Source organism: Arachis hypogaea, chromosome 15 (genome assembly GCF_003086295.3).
Source record: "Arachis hypogaea cultivar Tifrunner chromosome 15, arahy.Tifrunner.gnm2.J5K5, whole genome shotgun sequence".
Taxonomy (NCBI): domain Eukaryota; kingdom Viridiplantae; phylum Streptophyta; class Magnoliopsida; order Fabales; family Fabaceae; genus Arachis; species Arachis hypogaea.
The window spans coordinates 100432954-100442230 of record NC_092050.1 but is presented as its reverse complement, the minus strand read 5'-3'; the positions used below and the strand labels follow the sequence as shown (position 1 = coordinate 100442230).

Below are 9277 nucleotides of genomic sequence, written 5' to 3'. Positions count from 1 at the left end.
TATTGGATCTTTGGTATAATTGAAATTATAATTTTGATAATTGAAAAATAAGAAGATTTGTATAATTTAATTTAAATAAATTCTATTTTGAATGAATTATGTTATTATTTGAACTCCTAGAAAATGATTTTATTAAAAATGATTAGATTGATATTTATAAATACTTTAAGTTTAAGTCAATTAATATTTATGTACAATTTTTATTATAATTAATTATTTTCAGAGATAGAAAAATAATAGAGATTTGTATGATTTAATCTAGAAAATTTTATTTGAATTTAAATTGTACTTCACAAAATATAATTAACTTGTTCATTTTATAATTTAAATTAGAAATAATTGATTGAATTTAGCAATATGTTGATAAATAATGTTCCTAAATATTTTTAACAGAGTATATTTGATTCTAAAATTACTCTACTATTCAATTTTATCAAAATATATATTCATAACTATCCATATTCTTTTATAAAATCCTAATTCCTAAACCTAAATTCCCAAATTGAATCAGAAACCCTAATTCCCAAATTGAGAAACCCTAACCCTAGCTTCCCTCTGCCTCAGCCGCACCCCACCCCTCCTTCACCCTCTTCAGCTAACATACCCACCCTTAATCCCCAAGTCAGCGTTGTTACCCTCACCACATGACACACACAGAGACTTACCTCTCTCACTCTCAGCCTCACCAACGAACTCACACTCATTTCCTCACTATACACACGCACGCACACATATGGAGAAGACAGGAAGAGAGAGCGCCAGCGAAGAAGAGGGAGGAGCAGCGCCGCCACCGCACTCCGTCACACCCAGCCGCGTCTTGCTCGCCGTCGAAGCCACGCCGATCGTCGCTGCCCAGTCGTTGTTCTGCCTCCCACCAAGCCCGTCCTGCCACTGACATCGCCGAACAGAGGAGGGCGACCACCACGAGGAGCCACCGCCGTCCTTGCTCGTCATCTCCCTTGGAGCCATCGCCGTCGAGGACCAGCAGAGAGAGAGAACGCGCGACGTTCAGGAAGGAGGACGTGAGTCAGTGACGCAAGGAGGAGTGCGACCCACTGCTTGAAGTTGTGTCGCCGTGCCTTCCGTCGCCGTCGTGCCTTGGTGCCATCGGAGGAAGCTGTTGCTACTGTGTGTACAGAGATGAGGAGCGTCGCGAGAATCAAGGGAAGGAGTCGTTGTTTTGCTGCTGCTTCTGGTTTCTAAAATCTGAGAAAACACCACTGCCGTTGCTGTTTGTTGGGTTCAAGATCGCCGCTGCTATTCTAGCTCTTTTCTGCCTCTACTTCAAGTTTCAGAGTTGCTGGAGCCTTTGCCACTGGGATCCAAGACCAGAAAAAAGAGGAGGCCGTTTAACCTTGTCACTGTTGCTGCCATTGGAGTCGCTAGGAACCAATTTCTGGAGCTGCTCTTGATGATTCTGGTGCTGCTACATAGGTTCCGAGCTGTTGTGCTGTTGCCAGAGGAAGGGAACTCACAGGAAAAATGTCACCAAGGCTGCTGGTTGGTTTGATTGCGTTGTTAATGCGACATTGAGGTAGGGGATTTAACGTTTTTAATTTAGAATGCCCACCAAGTTATTTGAATAAGTGCAAATGGTTAACAAATGATTTAGAATTTTTTAATTGACATGAATGGCCTGAAATGCATTTGAAATTTGTTAGTTGTTGTGAATATTTTGAGCTATGACTGGAATTAAATGTGGCTGCGAATGTCTTTGGGCTTTGTTGTGAGTGTTTGAAGTTGTAATTGATATTGTTTTCTCTGATATGGATGGAATTGAGTTGAATTATAAATGTAGTTGGTGATTGATTTGATGATTGTGCGTACTGAATGTTGTAAGGGATAGAATAAATGGTGTTACTTTTGTTGCTGAGCTTGCTGGTGTGAATTAATGAGTTATTGTGTGTTTGAATGATGATGAGTGTATATGGAAAATTATGCTTGGCATAGTGTAGAAAAGAAAATGTTTGATGATGCTTAAGTACTTGACATCGTGGGAATTATTGATTTTGGGTTCTTGGGCTGTGTTGGCAATGAAGACAATTTTGAATAACTGGAAAGAGGTTAAACGTGTGATTTTGGAAGGGTTATAAGTTCGAATGTGGTTTTTGATAAGTAAGGTTGTTGAAAATGTTTAAGGCAGAATTTCTGCATACATGACAGTAGAAAGAATCAGTTTCTGGGAGCATCCCAGGTCATATACTTGAATGAAACTATTTTTGCATGAAACTTTACTGTGTTTTGAGCATCTCATGAAAAATTCAGAATTTATTGATGAGTATTTTGGGAGAAATGAATTTTTGAAGATTGATGGTTTCTGCAGAAAATTCTGTTTCTTTACTGCAGAAGCACCAACTTCCAACTCACTTAACTTTCAATTCTGGTAAGTATTTGAGCTGAAACCAACGGCATTTTCAAGTTTCCTGTGTCCGCAATCTGCATTTTAAATTTCATGTCAATATCCTATTTAACCAAGTAGATATGTTGAAAAGAGTATGGATAACTCACAGGATTTTGGAAACCAAATTCTAAAAGGCCTGGCTGTGTTTCTCACTTCATAACTTTTTCATATGACTTGGTATTAATCTGGAATTTGATTCAATAAAAAGCTAAAAGAGTCTTGTTTGAGGTCGTGAATTTTGAAAGGCATTGGGTGAAAACTGGATTCTTAAGGAATTTATCAAACTTACTACTTGCTGCTGTTTTTCTGCATTTTCTTAGGAAACAATAACAGAATTTTAAGAGAGAAGGTATAAGTTTTTATTGTGACCAAATTACCTCAACACCAAGTTTCTTGGAATACTAGTTTATTGAGTTTAATTTTGAAAGAATCCTATGATAAGTGAAAGTTAGTTACGAATTGATGAGGTGAAAGTTGAATTGATGGGTTATGTGGGAATTGTAGGTTATGACCGAACTGTTGGCTATTGAAAATTGTGAATTTTCTGATTGATTTGAGAACCTCTTATTTGGTAGTTGTTGAGGAAAGGGGGAGACTTGTTGAGAAAGAGGGAACCCAAAAGGGTGGCAAGGTCCAAGTTTTAGGGGAGATGCTGCCGAATTTTCATAAAAATCCAGATTCTGTTTTAAAATGTGATTTAGAAAAAGATTTGGACTTGAGAGGTTCTACCAATTGGTTCATGATTTATTAAGAAATTGGTGTTTTGAGTTAAACTGTTTAATAAAAGTTCATGTTACCTGATTGATTTAAATATGAAGGGGCCTATGTTTTGAAGTTTAGTTAAAGAAGTACCTTTGGGAGAGTTTCTGATTTAAGAATGAAAAGAAATTGGGTTTTTTTTTGGACTTAAATAATTTTGGTTTTGAAACTGGTTGAGAACTCTTGGCTTACATGCTTTGGTTTTGATTTTAAATCTTTACTTTAATTTATCTCAACTTAAGCAACTATGATTCTGAGAATTTCTAAAGAGTTTAAGAAATGAGGCAGGTTATTCTTCCCTAAAGTCTTGAGACCTTGCCAAGGTTGTTGATTAATAACTCTTGATTTCAAAGTGATGAAGCGAATGATTTGAAAATGAGTGATTATGAGTCTTTCAGAAGAAATTTTGAATCTGGCTTGATTATGAAGTTGTTTGAAAGTTTTGAAAAGAAAATTTACTCAAGAAAAGTAGATCTTGGCAAGATGTGAACTGAATATATTTGTAATTTGAAAATGGGACAAGAATGATTTTTTTTGAAATAAGATTGAGTCTGATTGACTGTGGATGTTATTGAGAATATGATGAGGCCTGGCAAGGATGGTGGTATAGTCCCGCTTGCTCAGTACGTAAACTGTTATGCAGGGATGGTGGTTTTGTCCCGCCTGCAGTGAGGATGGTGGTTTTGTCCCGCTCACATATTGATAAATTATTTGGCAAGGACGGTGGTTCAAATCCCGCTTGCGTGTTCCGGGCAAGGATGGTGGTTTAGTCCCGCTTGCTTGTGGAACCTACGGATAAGGATGGTGGTTGAATCCCGCTTATCCGAGTCGGGTCTGGCAACATAACCGACGCATGAGCTCATGGCCAGTAGGACAGGCATGCATCATATGCATTTATATGACATTGTTTGGGTGTGCATATTATAATTGGTTTGCCTATGTGAATAGTTATGTTTAATTGCTAATTGCTTTACTTGATATAACTGCTTGGTTGTGTTTGAACCTTCTTACTTGTGTTTGTGACTGAAAATTGGTTAGATTGTAATGATTTGGTTGTTGATTGAGTTGCTTGGGCCTAGGGCCGTGGTTAATTACGAGATGGACTGAAGACTGTGTTTGGTTTATATTTTTGGTTTAGAAAAGTATGAAAAGCTAAACTGGTTCAGCAGACTTAATGAACCTATGCTTGGAACAGTTTGACCATTCATACTGTCTAGGAAAAACTTTTAAAAAGGCTTTTGGATTTAGGATGAAATATAGTTTTCTTGAGTATGTTAATTATTTACATTTTATTTCATTACTTTTACGGCATTCCCATTCCCTACTGAGAACGTGTGGTTTGTTCTCACCCCAAAATCTTCCACCCTTTCAGTGACACAGGTTTGAAGATTCAGTTTGAAGCTCCGGTGATTCTAGAATTTACTTATGAGTTAAGTTTATAACTTGAGTTTCTTTCATAGAATTCCCTCGCCTTTGTAGTTTTAGTTTTTATTTTATGCAGAGGGATAGGAGTTGTACCTGAATTTTATTTAAATTCTTTTGTATAATATTACTATTATTAATAATTATGTGATTATTATTACTTGGTGATGTTTGCTATATGATTTTAATTAATAAAAACAAAAATTTTTGGTATTTTTTTACTAAAATTGAATCGCGATATCGAACTAAAGGCTTAATAGTAAATAGTTAATAAGGTAAACAGGTCAGTAATGCCTTACTTTTGGTACGATCATGACGTATTGGAAGTTGGGTCGTTACAGAAGCTCCAAGATGAGAATATAAGCACAAGCCTCCTTGGTTAGAGCTCTACATAATTCCAACTTGAGGACATTAAACCCAAAGTGTTAGGTGGGAGACACCCCACCATGGTAACATTGTTTCAACCCTTCTCTTTGTATATAATTTGCCTTAATTGCATTTTTTGTTTGATTGGTTAGCTTAGAATTAGTTTAATTTTGAGTTTAGATAGGTTAATTTTAGTTTGGATCATGAATTTATGGGTTCTTGCATGTTTTGATGTTGAGCTTTTGTTGAGTTAAGGCTTGGTGCCTTAGATTTTGAGAAAATTTTTTGGGAAAAACAGGGCATGTGCGCACGCACACAACTAAAAATCGCGACCTGTGCGTACGCACCCAGCTGTGCGTATGCACACTATCCTTTATGCCCTCTGCTAGGAGCGCTCACACAACTTGTGCGCATGCATTCCCCTGTTTCTAGCGCCTTGTGCGTGCACATGCCCCTTGTGCGCACGCACACCCCTTTTCACCCACTCTGGTGGGAGCGCTAGCACGGCCTGTGCGTGTGAACTCCTGCCTCTTTTCGCTCTTGTGCGTGCGCACGAACCTATGTGTGCACGCACACATGATCCTTTCCTAAAAAAAGAAACCTACCTGTGCGTGCGCATAGCTATGTGCGCACGCACAACCCTAAACAACCCCTCTGTTTGCAGCACACGGACCCCTTGTGCGTGGGAACACCCCTTCTTTTCCCTCTTGTGTGCCCGCACACACCTCTTGTGCACGCGCACAAACACCAAATTCCCTTCTGTTCGCAGTGCCCGCACCCTGCTATGCACGCGCATAACCCCTTTTCCGCCTAGTGTGTGTATGCACACGTACCTGTGCGTACGCATGCCCCTGTTTTCTCCCATTTTACTTCTTTTCTCCTCTTCTCTCTACTTCTTCTCTTCTTCTTCCTTCCATCCCTCCCTTCTCTTACTTTTTCTCTCTTTTCTAATTATTCTAGTTATTTTTCATTGCATTTCATTTCTCATTTTAGTAGTATATTAGTTTTAGTTTAATAGTTGTTAATTGAATAAGTTGCAAGTGTTTGATTGATGTTGATTGGGTTACTTCTTACTTAAGTCTTGGTTTAATTTTTAATGAATATGTGCACTGAGCATTAAGTCTTTGTTTAATTGCCTAGAAGAATTGTGAGTTTGATTCATATGTTGTAGCTACCATATACATTAAACTTTATCCTTGTTTGGCATTTTGAATTGTGCACTTTTACTTTAGTGAATTGAGTTAAAATTACTTGCTCATCATGATTTTCATATCAAATTAATCACACGTCCGGTACTTGTTTCTTTTTAATGCTTTGCATTTGTTTGAGTGACTTAACTTGATTCTTATCTAGCTTGTCACTTTTTGCAACAAGTACCTTTACCATGTGACTATTGCATCATGTGTCATGATGAATAAGGAGTTTTCTTTTCATCATGGAATGGGTTATTGTTGGTTGTGCCATTTTATATTCAATTTTGAGCTTTCACTTGCACGATTTCAATATCCAATATCTCTTATATTCAATTCACTTTAGTTGTGGCTATCTAGGTTTGTTTGTGCCTTAACTTTTGCTTATTCTTTACTTGCAACCTAGGCCACTTAATTGAAGAATACATGTTTTTTCTTTTGATTGTATGGTTTCTATTTTTATCCGGCTAATGTGTTGTGTTCTAAACCATTCGCATTTAGAATACACACATTGTCTTTTATCATACCACACTATTATGACCTTTTCCTCAATTCTTGTTCTCTACAGCAACCCGGAGCCCCAATACCCACCAGCTAAAGGTGGGGCTTCTTAGAGCATCTCTTCACCCCCGGATTGAGTGCATGCACGGAGGACTGTGCAACGTTTAAGTGTGGGGGAGGATCCGCAATTTTCGGGGCGTACATTTCTCTTTCTCAACACTTTGTACTATTTTCTAGTCTTTAGTAGTTATGTCTTTGTGAATATTTGTTTAGTGTTGCATGACGTTGCATTTTGTTTAGTTTGCTTGTATATATTTTAGTTTGCCTATAGTTTTATTTGCTTAATTGCATAGTATAGGAAATAAGTTTCGTTAAAACAACAAATAATTTTCAAGAAATCTCTTTTTGGGCATTCCATTGATTAGATTTGAAAACTTGTTTTTGAACTTGCATGAAATATTCTTTTTATGGAACATAGAAAAGAGCTTGAACAAAACACCAAGTGAGATTTGAGTTTTAATTGTGTGGTTGCACATCTTCACCACAAATTTTGTTCTTGTGTGATATACTCCTTTTATGATTGTGATTTTTGATTTGCTTGGATTCTTTATGTCCTATATTTGTTGTTTTGAATGCATTTAGTATGATTGAGGCCATTTTTGAATTGAACTCACTTAACCCATATGGCCAACCCTTACACCTACCTTTGTAACCACTTTTGAGCCTTTTAATTCCCCTTTGTTCTAATTTTAAGCACACCATTTTCCCTAAGTGAAAAACCATTGTGACCATGAATTATATCTTTGATTAGCTTAGGTTTGAGTGTGTGTGTGTGTTATTCAAGTATGGGGGATATTTGTGGGAAAACATTAGTAGTTAGTTAGTTTGGGTGTTCATTGAAAATATTTGGAAAAATGGGTAAACACTCATGCATTCATTACTTGAAACATATGCATCTCTCTTTTATGATAAAAAAAAAGAAAAAAAGAAAATAATAAGAAAATAAAATAAGAATGTAAATAAAGGATGCATATGTGTGTGAATTGGAAAAAGGATGCATGAGTGAATGTGAGAAAGAGGATAAATGAGAAGTTAGATTGTTTTCTTATGTGTAAATAGGTTGATATAGGATTAGGTGGGATACTTGAGCTAATCAAAGATCCAATTTTCTAGTCCACTTAACCATATTAATCCTACCCTTACCCTAGCCCATTACAACCCTCCAAAGACCTCATGATATTTGCATTCATGCATCAAATATTAGTTGATTGTTAGATGACTTGCAAATCTTTGAGAAATATGATTAAATGAGTATTGAGTGATTAAGCCCTAAACACTGAGCGATTAGAGTGTATACATATCCAGTGAGGGGTTCGATCACTCAATTCTATGTTTCCATTTCTCATATTGTATCTTCTTGCAAGTTGCTTGTTAGTTTTTGAAAATTTCAAATCAAATCTTTGGACATTGATCATATTGATATATTTTCTTGTCTTGGCCCTAAGTCTTTGTTTTGGATTGATTGAGATTCTTTTGTTTGTTTTTGCCAAACTCAATAGGAATTATAGTATATATATAGATAGATAGCATTTAGCATAGTTGCATGCATGTAGTTAGTTGCATTTAATAAATTGCTTACCCTCCTTATTCTTCTCCTTTGATTGTGATTAGCATGAGGACATGCTATTGTTTAAGTGTGGGAGAATTGATGAATCCATATTTGACAACATATTTAGGTTTAATTTGAATGAATTTCATCATATAAACCCACATTTATTCACCCAAATAGCATGCTTTTGTGTTCTCTCCTTTAATTGAGCCTAATTGTGAAAACATGCTATTTTGTGCTTAATTTAATAACTTTTATACCACTTTTATCCCATTCAATTCCTTGATGGTTTTGATGAGTGATTTCAGGAATAATAGGTTGGAATGCCTTGATAAGAGTGGAAGGAAGCATGTACAAAGGGAGAAAACATGAAGAAAACAAAAGAGAAGCACACATTGGAATGTGCGTGCGCACAACCCCTGTGCATACACACAAGAACCACATAGCCATGTGTGCGTGCGCACAACATCTTGTACGTGGGCACAAGAAGAAAATTAGCATGTGTGCGTACGCACACACCTGTGTGTACGCACACGTCCCAGCACGTGACTCACTTAATGGAAATCGCTGGGGGTGATTTCTAGGCCTCCAGAGCTCAATTTTGGGACTTTCTGAAGCTGATTGAGTGCTATATCAAGCAAAGCCTCACTCCATATGAAGGGGAGAGAAATTAGGGTTAGTTTAGCATTATGTAGGTTGTATTCTAGAGAGAGAAGTTCCCCCTTCTCTCTAGAATTAGGGTTTCTTAGATTAATTTTCTTGTAATTTCTACTTTTAATTTTTGTTTTAATGTAGTTTCATTTATGTTTCTATGCTTTTTTGTCTTTATCTTCTTCATCTCTTTTGTTAATTTCTCTTTTATGTCACTTTTCATGTTATGAACACTCTTTGTTATTTTAATTTATATTTAATGCTATTTATGTTTTATGCTCATTTATTGCTTTCCTTAGTTGTTGTTATCATTTCCTTTCTTTTGGTAGTTAGCTTTTATTTTTAATGCAATTTAATGTTATTTTATTTTCATGCTCA

At 36.4% G+C, this 9277-nt stretch overlaps 1 long non-coding RNA gene across 1 annotated transcript; it reads left to right on the top strand.

Moving 5' to 3' along the window:
- Positions 1-278: 278 nt before the first annotated feature.
- Positions 279-9058, top strand: LOC140178955 (uncharacterized). Its single transcript, XR_011872123.1, has 2 exons — positions 279-1534; positions 6707-9058. It is a non-coding gene; the product is annotated as an uncharacterized lncRNA (long non-coding RNA).
- The last annotated feature ends 219 nt before the right edge of the window (positions 9059-9277 follow it).